We start from the raw sequence: 10,388 nt of genomic DNA, 5'->3' as shown, positions 1-10,388 counted from the left end.
GGGAGGGAGGATAAAGGATGGTGAGAAGTCAGAATCAGGGGGAGAGGTGTAATGTGCTGCAAGCTTTCCAAATGATATCTGCTTGGTGTTGCTTTCTAACACTAGGGGCCAGATTCAGTTAGCAGTTAGAATTTCCTACCTTTCCCTGGCACAGAATCGTGAGTCTATGAGATCCGCTGAACCTAATGGGATTCATTTGGCACAAGGAAATAAAAAGGGGAATAAACTAAAAAGCTGTGTAAAAATTATAACACACATAAGCACAGTGAAAAAAAAGTGTGTGATTTACTATCAACCTGAAATAATTCATTACATGAAATAATTTTACTTATAAAGTGCGTGGTTCATTTTATTACAGATTAAGCACCAACAACCTACAACTTTCTTTGCTCTGCTCTAGACTTTTGCACAGGGAACATATTCAGGTGGTCATGCTTTTCTGCATCTTTTATGTTGTAAAAATCTGGAGTAAGATGTTGTGTAATAAAGCTATTGTACACATTTTTTTTCAGTTTATGCCTGCCATAGTTTAACCCCCCCCCCAAAGTTAATTGAAGGCATCAGAATTCATTCACTTGTCTTCTCGCTTGCATGAGAGACAACAATTTTGGAGGCAGAATGAGTGCAGTCTGTGTCAGGTACAGCAGTTTAAATATCTCTTTTTTCAGTTCTGACATATTCTGTATCATTTAACATAACAGATTATACATCATTCACATAAATCCCTGTCTGAGTGGAGCTTACAATCTAAAGTCCCTATTAGTGATGGGCGAATCTGTGGCATTTCCCTTCGGAAAAAAATTTGCTTAGTTTCTTCTTCCACCACCATATCAATCACTGATGGCCACTTCATCCCTTTAAAACTGCTAACCCATTTTTTTTTTCACATATCACATACAAAGCACGTTGGGAGATGGGAGAGGTGAAAGACAGGGGCTTGCCTTGGAATCCTTATCTTTTAGGCTGGATCTGGAAGTACTCATATGCTGGGGATGTATGTATGCGTGTATATGTAGAAAACACTACTAGGATACACTGCTCTGTACAGATTTACAATATAGAAAATTACACACAGGGAGGACAAGCATGGTAATAAATATGTATAAATATACAGAGATTAACAGGGGAATGTAATTAAAGTCGCAAAGAGCTAAACAGTTCGCACCAATAAGAATAAAAATCCACATCTCGCAATGTAATATTGTTCCTTAAACTGTTATTGCATTGCGAATTGTAATTGCGCACTCTTAAGAAGTGCTTGAAGGTGTCATAATCTTTTGGAGCAAACATAACGACTTTTTCATTAAGAAGTTTTATTAACGGTTTTCCACTGTTGGAAGTGGTCGTTAAACAGTTTCCGGGTTCGCAAAAGCTATATTAAATTCACGCTAAGCAAAATTTGTTCGCGCAAAGCCATAACTTTTCGCATTGCGAATAGTTTTTATGTTGCGACTTTTATTACATTCCCCCGTAAGTGCCATGCGGTAAGAGACACAGAAGGAAGTCCCTGCTCTGTAGCACTTACAATACAATCTCAAAGAGTTAGTGGCCACATTGAGGGGGTTATTTATTGAAGTCCGAATGGCAAAAACTCAAAAGAAAAATGTATTATAAAATCCGACTTTTTTTGTGTGGAAAAAGTGGAACTTTTTTAAATGTATTATACCCTGAGGATGAAAAAAGTCAGAATCCAAAAATCCAGTATCTCAGACGTACTGAGGTTGTATATAAGCTAATGGGAGAGGTCCCTATCCTATTTGGAAGTTTCTGTGGTCTGCGTTGGAATTAGTCAGAAAATCCAACTATTTCTGACTTTTTGGGCAAAAAAATAAGGCCCGATCATGGATTTTAGTTTAGAAGAACATTTTTGTCAGATAAAATTGGACTTTGACAAATAAGGCATTAATTGTTTCAATGAGGAAATATCTGTGTTTTGTTCATTTTTGCACTAAACAAGCTGAGATAAAAGTGAGACCACTTTCACTTTCCAACTTCCACAGTATACAAATACAGTAAGCCCTCTGTATATGAGTTGCTCCTTATCTCAAAGCCTCATGAAGGCTGCAGCTTGGAAAGGGGATAGAGAAGAGAAAGTTGCTCAGGGAAGCAGTCCTTTATAGTAGCAGCAATTTAGGAATGTGATTATACATTTTAAAATATATTTATTGTTCTCATATAGAAAAAAGGGTATATTGGTGTAGACAGCCCCTTACTTAGAGGTTGAGAAGAACAGAAATAGGCTAGCCAGGAAAGTTTTCATGTGTTAAAGTAGAATATAGGTATGAAACAGAACTCATATTAGCCACACAAGAACTGGCTTTGGGGATATCTAGCTATCTTACCTAAATGTAATTTGGTTGGATACTTTACAATATGGCAACATTTACAAATTGCAAGAAAAAGAATCCAATGGCACACAGGACTGCTGGAACACTTCAAGTGTTTATTGCGGAGTTCAGTGCAAAGTTTCAGGGCAAACCCCAAAGGTCGAAGTGAATTTTCAAATGAAAAAACTTCGAATTTGGAAGTAATTTCGAAGTAATTTTCGACCATCGAATAGGCCAAATTCTACTTAGATTCAAATTGAAAAACCTTCGAAAATTCGACCACTCGAAAATCGAAGTACTGTCGCTTTAAAAAACTTCGACTTTGCCACCGTAAAAACCTGACGAATTGCTGTTTAACCTATAGGGGACCTCCCAGAACCTATCTGAGGCTTTTGGGCAAGTTTTGAGAATTCAAAGGTTTTTTTTGAATCGTTCAATCGTTCGATTTTACTTTGATGGTACTTTGATCGAATACGGCTGTTTTCGCTGGAAAAAATACTTTGACTTTAGAAGTACTCAAATTTGATGGTCGAATTTCGAAGTTTTTTTACTTTGAAATTCGATCCTTGATAAATATGTCCCTTGAAATGTTCCAGCAGTTCTGTGTGCCATTGGATTCTTTTTCTTGACTGTTGTTATGAGGTGGCCGAGCCTCTACTAGTGTACACCAGGCTTCCCTGAATTACCTATTGGATGGGTGTGCGAGGTCCTACACCATTTACAATTAGTCGTTAGCGTTAGCCTATTACTAACTCATTGGTCTGTGGAGGTGTAAGTACATTCAGTTCTTGATTTTGCCAATGATTTCATACAGACATTAATAAGAGAACACTCCACCAAACATTTCTTAGAGCCGCATATAGTGCTAATATCCCTACAGGGCAAAACCTGTATGGTCATTACCATCCTCCTAATAATTGTGACTGCAGCTATACGTAAAGGAATTGTTCCAACACCTTCTCCAGTTCAGTTGGTTTTTGTGACTGTTTTTATAATATTAAAGTTTAACATTTCATTATTTCTGGTGAACAATCTGGAAACAACTGAACAAAAAAGGTTTTTGATAGTGAAATCCCCCTTTAATCTGTGCTGGCTCTATATCTCCCCACTGGAAACAGTTTCTGCACTGAAGTATCAGTTACCTGGAGAAAGAATCTGAAGATGCTACACAATGGGCAAATGATTTGGAGTCAAAAGGAAGATGTTGGAAGTTTTTCTAGAACAAAAGAAAATGCCATTGGCATTGTAGAAAATATTTGCCACTAGCAAAACTGGGAATTTTGCTGTGAAACTGCAACAGGCATAAAGATTCACGCATCCCTAATCAAAAGTAGTAAATGCAGAGATGACCAATATACAGCCCGCCAGCCATTATTACTGTATATAACTCCTAGCACCCTTCGGTAGCCTTTGTGTATGTTTTCTCTTATGAGTTTAAAAATATTCACTCTTCAAAACAAAAGTTACAAGATCAGAGGCAGAGACATCAAGAAAGTTAAAAACAGGATCGTTTCTGCAGCTCTTGAATAGTTGTTTCAGCGCCCCCCTCGCTAAAGGAGGTCAGATGGGAAAATCAATAGTTCAAGATCAAGCAAACAGGACAGTATTGCAAACAGAGTTTGGTAACTCCAGATAAAGGAAAGCAATTTGGAATCAATAAATCCTAACAAACATTGCCCGATCAGAGTGAAAAGACTGCACCACCCCAGCCAGTGGATTAAAGCCCAAATTCGTTAGCAAAAGCTGCAAGAAGAGATAAAATACTGTAAAGCAGTGAAATCCCCAGTGTAGCATTCAATGCTAAACAATTCATTTCAGCTGCTCTCCTGCAGTTCAGCATCATTGTTTATTTCACATATCCCTTTTGTTATAGACATATGTATTTATTTTCCCTTTTTTATCCTTGTTTCAAACGCTTTATTCACACTGGAAACGTTTTACGACAGATTCCAACAGTTATAAAATCGAATCTGATCCCATGTGGGTCTCAACTGGCAAACTAACAAATTTTTTTTTGTGTTGACAAATGTTTCATAACCACAAAAAATGTTAAGAGCATAAAATAAAATTTTGTACTCGACTGAGTACAAACAGTTAGCATGTTCGTAACATTTTTTCATCGAATTTGGGTATTGCGGTCGAAGTAAAGTCTTGAACGATAAAATCCTTTGAATCAAACGATTTTACTTCGACTTCAAAAAACTTAGAAAAATGCTGCCCCATAGGCTAACATAGCACTTTGAAGTAAATTCAAAGTCGTAGTATCCTATTCGATAGTCGAAGTATCCAAAAAGAATTTTTTTACTTCGAAAATTCCCTCGAATTCACCCCCTAGATTAGTTATGCCTTTACAGATCTTTAAAGGACATGTAAAGTCTAAAATAGAATAAGACTAGAAATGCTGTATTTTGTATACTAAATATAAACATGAACTTACTGCACCACAAGCTTACAAACAAATAATTTAAGCTTTTAAAGTTGGCTACAGGGGGTCACCAGCTTGTAACTTTGTTAAACATCTTTGCAAGACTAAGACTGTGCACATGCTCAGTGTGGTCTGGGCTGCTTAGGGATCATCATAAACAAAGCTGCTTGAGTTCTGCATGGCTGGGACGTAAGGCGGGGGCTCCCCCTGCTGTTCATAAGTATGATTGTTTCCCTGCTCAGCAGTTAGGGACAGTCTGACAATTCCTATTCACATCAGTAAATGAAGGGAGAATTTCACTGCATACAGTCAGGTTTATTATAAAAACTGTCACTATCACTCCAACTTGCAGTACAGCAGTAAAGAGTGACTGAAGTTTATCAGAGCACAAGTCACATGACTGGGGGCAACTGGGAAACTGACAATATGTCTAGCCCCATGTCAGATTTCAAAACTGAATATAAAAATAAAATCTGTTTGCTCTTTTGAGAAATGGATTTTCAGAAGCACTATTAACTGATACGTTTTTTTTTTTTTTTTTAAGGATAATGGATCCTATACCGGTTAGTACATGGGGTGGCAGCTCATTAGTCGCCTGCTGGCCTGTACTGCTGCAATCTGTAGGTAGTAATATAAAACTATTTGGGAGTAGTAAATTCTGTTGAATAATCTCTGAAGTAGGTGTCAGCATGCATTATGCCAAACAGAGCATTTACAAATGTACATTACTTGCTTATTATATGTTTTTGTGTAAATGTGGTCTCCATGAATTATGCGAATGCTTTATGACAGTGTCACATACACAATCACTGGGTTGAAAAGGGAACTGCCGTTATTTATTAAATCTGTTGTAGTATTTTGTTATATAATGTATTCAACAACTCGTACTCTCCTTAACAAAATGTATCATGCAGCATGAGTCAACCATATGTAATGCACTACAGGCATGGGATCTTCTATCCGGAAATCTCCAAATTACAGAAAGACTGTCTCCCATAGACTCCATTTTAATCCAAATAATCCAATTTTTTAAAAATGATTTCCCTTTCTCTATAATAATATAGTACTTTGTACTTGATCCAAGCTAAGGTATAATTAATCCTTATTGGAAGCAAAACCAGCCTGTTGGGTTTATTTAAAGTTTATGTGATTTTCTAGTAGACATAAGACATATATTATCTGGAAAACTCCAGGTTCCAAGCATTCTGGATAACAGGTCCTACACCTGTACAGACAGGAAGCATGGTTGGGTTGTTTGCAGCAGAACATGTGTTATGTTAAGAAAGGACACCTAATTTTACAACTCCATGCAGTAAGATGTTAGGACTTACGATAGAGTTTTGCCTTGATTTGGCTTCTAAGATTAAATAGTCCATGGCTATATGATACAACTACAAATATTAATATAGTACAGCCATACAATATATGAGCAATAAAAATGTCTTATAGGCACGTACACCAATATTCTGGGCTAGTTTCTACAAAATTGATCAAATAGCAGCACAAACAGGACTTTTCTGTGTCATTGTAACGTCCCCTCCTGTGGTTACAGTCATACAATGCAGACTAAACTCTACTTGGGTTGTATGTAGTGAAAACCTACCTTTCATCAAAAGCAAGGAAAAACTCCTGTTGGTACTGTATGCATGGGTTAAATGGCTCAGCAGAAGCAGATGAAAAAGTACATATGGTTTTTGGGTGCATGAACATAAGTATGAATTTTGGTTTTGGTAAAGCCAAAAAGTGTAGAATATGGATGAAGGTCTGTTGCAAGATTAATTTGGTATTTTAGCCTCTTCTTGAATTGTTTTATTACAGTTTTCAGGACTAAGCAGAGAAGTTTTTGCTATACACCATTGTAACCCCCCCCCCACCATACTGGGGGGGGGGGTTACAATATGTAGTTAAGTATTTAACATCTGTGTTCAGCGTCATATGATATGGAGTAAATTGTTAGGATTTAGCATATAGAGATTTGCCTTGATGTAACTGCTAGCCTCTAAGTGACACTATTAAAGGTTGTGAAAATACCCTTCTATGCCAAGTTCCATTAACAACCTCAGTCATGTGGCCATACCCCCATTGATGTCTACGTTTTTCCCTTTAGCTATGGCATGTCTAGTGTCCACAGGGGAGCCAAATATGACTGGGTCTGTCCCTGATGGTGTCCCAGGAATGAAACATTAGCACAACCACAAAGTGATTCTGATAAAGATCCAGCTTGGTGACATAGGAGGGTGTTCAGTCTTCTTGTAACAAGCTTATAAACACTATAGGAGTGGGAATGATAGGGTGCTTGTGATTAGCCTGTCAGTGAGACAAAGGTTATTTAGCTAAAACTGAGCCAATAATATAGTTGCTTCATGGTTGCTTGGGAAAATATTAATATTTTCAGTCCTTACTATTTCCAAATGCATGAGGAAGGGGGAACAAGGGTACAGTACATTTAGTGATTTAAGCTTCTGAGACCCAAAGCTTTCTACATAACTATACTACCCAAAAGCCCATAATTTCTATGCTTTGCACCCAACTCTTTACTTAATAAGTCATGTTGTATGTGCCAAGATACTGGCATTATGTGCTATTGTGGGATGCTGCCACTGATGTTGGCTCTAAAGGCCAAGGGGATAATTGGAGAGCCAAGATCAAACAGCCATTTTAGTATGCAAGTATGCTGCCCATTCGGATAATTTAGTTACAGTTTATAGGACTGGGGAAGGTTTCCTGTGACATTTGGCACTCCACCTCCTGTATACTTACTGCTTAGTGAATCAGTGCATTTGGGCTACCTTCTAACTGTACAGGAAGTTTGGTTTCAAAGACCTCTTTCTACTCAAATATTATTATTATTATTAGAAAGGTTAAAATGACAAAATAAGAACTTTTATAAGAATATATAAATGATATTTGAAAATATATAGAAATATATCTTTTAATAAAAGCACAGATAAAGCCGAAATTCAAGGACGTCTCTTGGCCTTGAGACATGATTGGTTTCATATGGGAAGAATAACCCAGGCTTCTGGAGGCTGAATTTATACTCCAGTTTCACGATACAGTTCTTATATTTATTTGGATGCTCAAATGTGCAGCATTGTGTAAGGACTTTTGAGAAAAAAATCAGTTGCTGTGGAAACAAAGAGGCATGGACATTTTCCTGTACTTGCATGTGCTTAAACCTCAAGGCCAAAATGTATGGAAAGGTAGAGATGATCAGAACAGATCTCAATATTCTTTTTTATTGAACAGTTAACTCATACGGAGCTTGAAAGAACTAGGGATAGAATTAAATTTTCTCTGTGTATAACTGTAAGCTACCCTATAACTCTATTGAGTCAAGTGTTGTGTAAAGTCTTGGAGAAGGGCAGGTTCTACTACACCTCCCACACAAGGAACAAACTTGAGGCAGTACTGGCTTAGAGAAGGAGTGGCATTAGTGATAATAAACTACATAACTACAGAGGAAGCAGACCCTGCAGTTGCAGGGGGGGCTCAAGAGTGTAGGGGGCAGAACCAGAACTAGGGGTAGTAAAAGTGGAAGGTTTAAAGGGGAACTACACCTAAAAACTAAATCCTGACACTGGGTGCTGCCTCAATATTTAACTATACTGCACTCATTTTTTTTTCTCTGTTGCCATAGCCGCTGATCCATATACATTTTTTATACTTGGGGGCTGCCAGGCACCTACATCATAAGCAGCCTACCCGTAGTCCACTACTGAAACAGGTTAAGCAGGTGCCACTAGTGATGGGCGAATTTGCGCAATTTCGCGCGAAATTCGCGAAACGGCGAAAAATTTGCGAAACGGCGCCGGTGCCCGTTTTTGGCGCCTGCGTCAGTTTTTTCGAAAAAAAATTTTTTGACGCCGGCTAATTTTGGCCGCGAATTTTCGCGGGCGTTTCGCGAATTTATTCGCTGGCGGCGAAACGCGCAAATTCGCTGCGAATTCGCGCCTGGCGAATAAATTCGCCCATCACTAGGTGCCACTCTCTGACGGCTCCTGAGTGACCTAGTTTGCACACACACGTCCTCATTTGTACATGGCCGCACATGCTCATCCTCGATTGTGCATAGCCACGTACATGCGTCCTCATTTATGGGTGCACCATGCGGGGGGCAGGACACGATGAACCGGCCGTGATGGCTGGGCGCCCATCCGGCATTGGCCAGCACTGGTAGGAGGATCCAGTAAAATCCTAATTAATGAGCAATTGCATATCTTGGTAGTCTAGGTCAACTTACCAATGGCCCTTAATTGAATTTGATGTGGTAACATCTACTACCGCCACAAAAAAAATCCAAAAAACCTAGTACAAAATCAGCAGCAAAAGCAGAGCTGAATTCAAGCACAGTCAAGTCAGGAGGAAGAAGATCAGCGGCAATCAAGCACAAGGAAAGGCTCAGTGTCATGGAAAATAAGTTCAGATCAGGTCATAGTGAACGGTGCGTGTCCTTAAAAGGAGAATACACATGCGTCAAAAACATCAGGATGTATGTGCACTTGCACTATTACCTACTAAAGCATTCCGAGAATAATTAATTCACGTGTGCCACAAGGGCACTTGCCATCTTGTTCGGCCATGTTCTGAGTGTCTGTGACACTGCTTAGTTGCAACAAGGATCAGGGAAACATTAGCAAAATGTAATCTACTTTAGGAGCTAATGCAGAATCTATGTTTCCTATGTTGCCCTGTAATGCCCTGAATTCATTTCTCTTCATGATTGTATTGTTCATTTATATTGTATATATATATATATATATATATATAAAAAATAGTGGTGAGCACAACTTTCCCTTGTATTGTTATAGTTTATACAGGAGCAGTGACCAGCTCCATGTTGTAGCTCCCACCCTTCCCAGCTATAGTCAGGTGATCCCACTGGTGTCTAATAAAAGGGCAGCCAAGTATGGAGGTTTACTTTGAAAGCAGCAAGTTAAGTTGCAGGTAATACCTAGTCCATTTGTAAAATGTATAATGAAGCAATAGAATTCTTAATGAATCAGATAAAATTAAGCGTAGGACTGGCCAGATATGGGATGACTTTGACGTAGTTGGCCAGCTTAAATATATTGCAATATATGGACAAACAATCCCTGTTTTGTTTAAAGGGTAAGGCATTTTTTAGTAGCAGTATGCACAAAATGTCGCTGTCTTAAATATATTGATAATGGGTTGAGTGCAGAGGACTCTTGTATTTGACTATATATATATATATATATATATATATATATATATATATATATATATATATATATATATATATATATATATATATATATATATATATATATATATAATGATAATATGAATCAGTTCCTTAGCTTGGGTAACTGACAGCAGCCCAAAGAATCTGGTAGTATAGCTAAAGATAAAGATGAGCTTCTTGGGTCATCTTTGAAGCAGCAGATCTTTATGCCTAAAGGGCTGGTACAGAAACTAAAAACATTATGGGGTCCGTTTACTAAAGCACGGTAAAAATATGCGCACAAAATATAGAGAAATTTGTTGCCAAATATGTTTTTGCCAGTTTACTAACCTGCAGTAAATATAATGGGTCCGTTTACTAAAGTGCGTTAAAAATATTTATAGACAGAATTAAAATTTATAGACAGAATTTTCGCCAAATGTGTTAT

The sequence above is a fragment of the Xenopus laevis genome, chromosome 4S (assembly GCF_017654675.1).
Source record: "Xenopus laevis strain J_2021 chromosome 4S, Xenopus_laevis_v10.1, whole genome shotgun sequence".
Lineage (NCBI taxonomy): Eukaryota > Metazoa > Chordata > Amphibia > Anura > Pipidae > Xenopus > Xenopus laevis.
Note: the sequence above shows the minus strand (reverse complement) of the source record.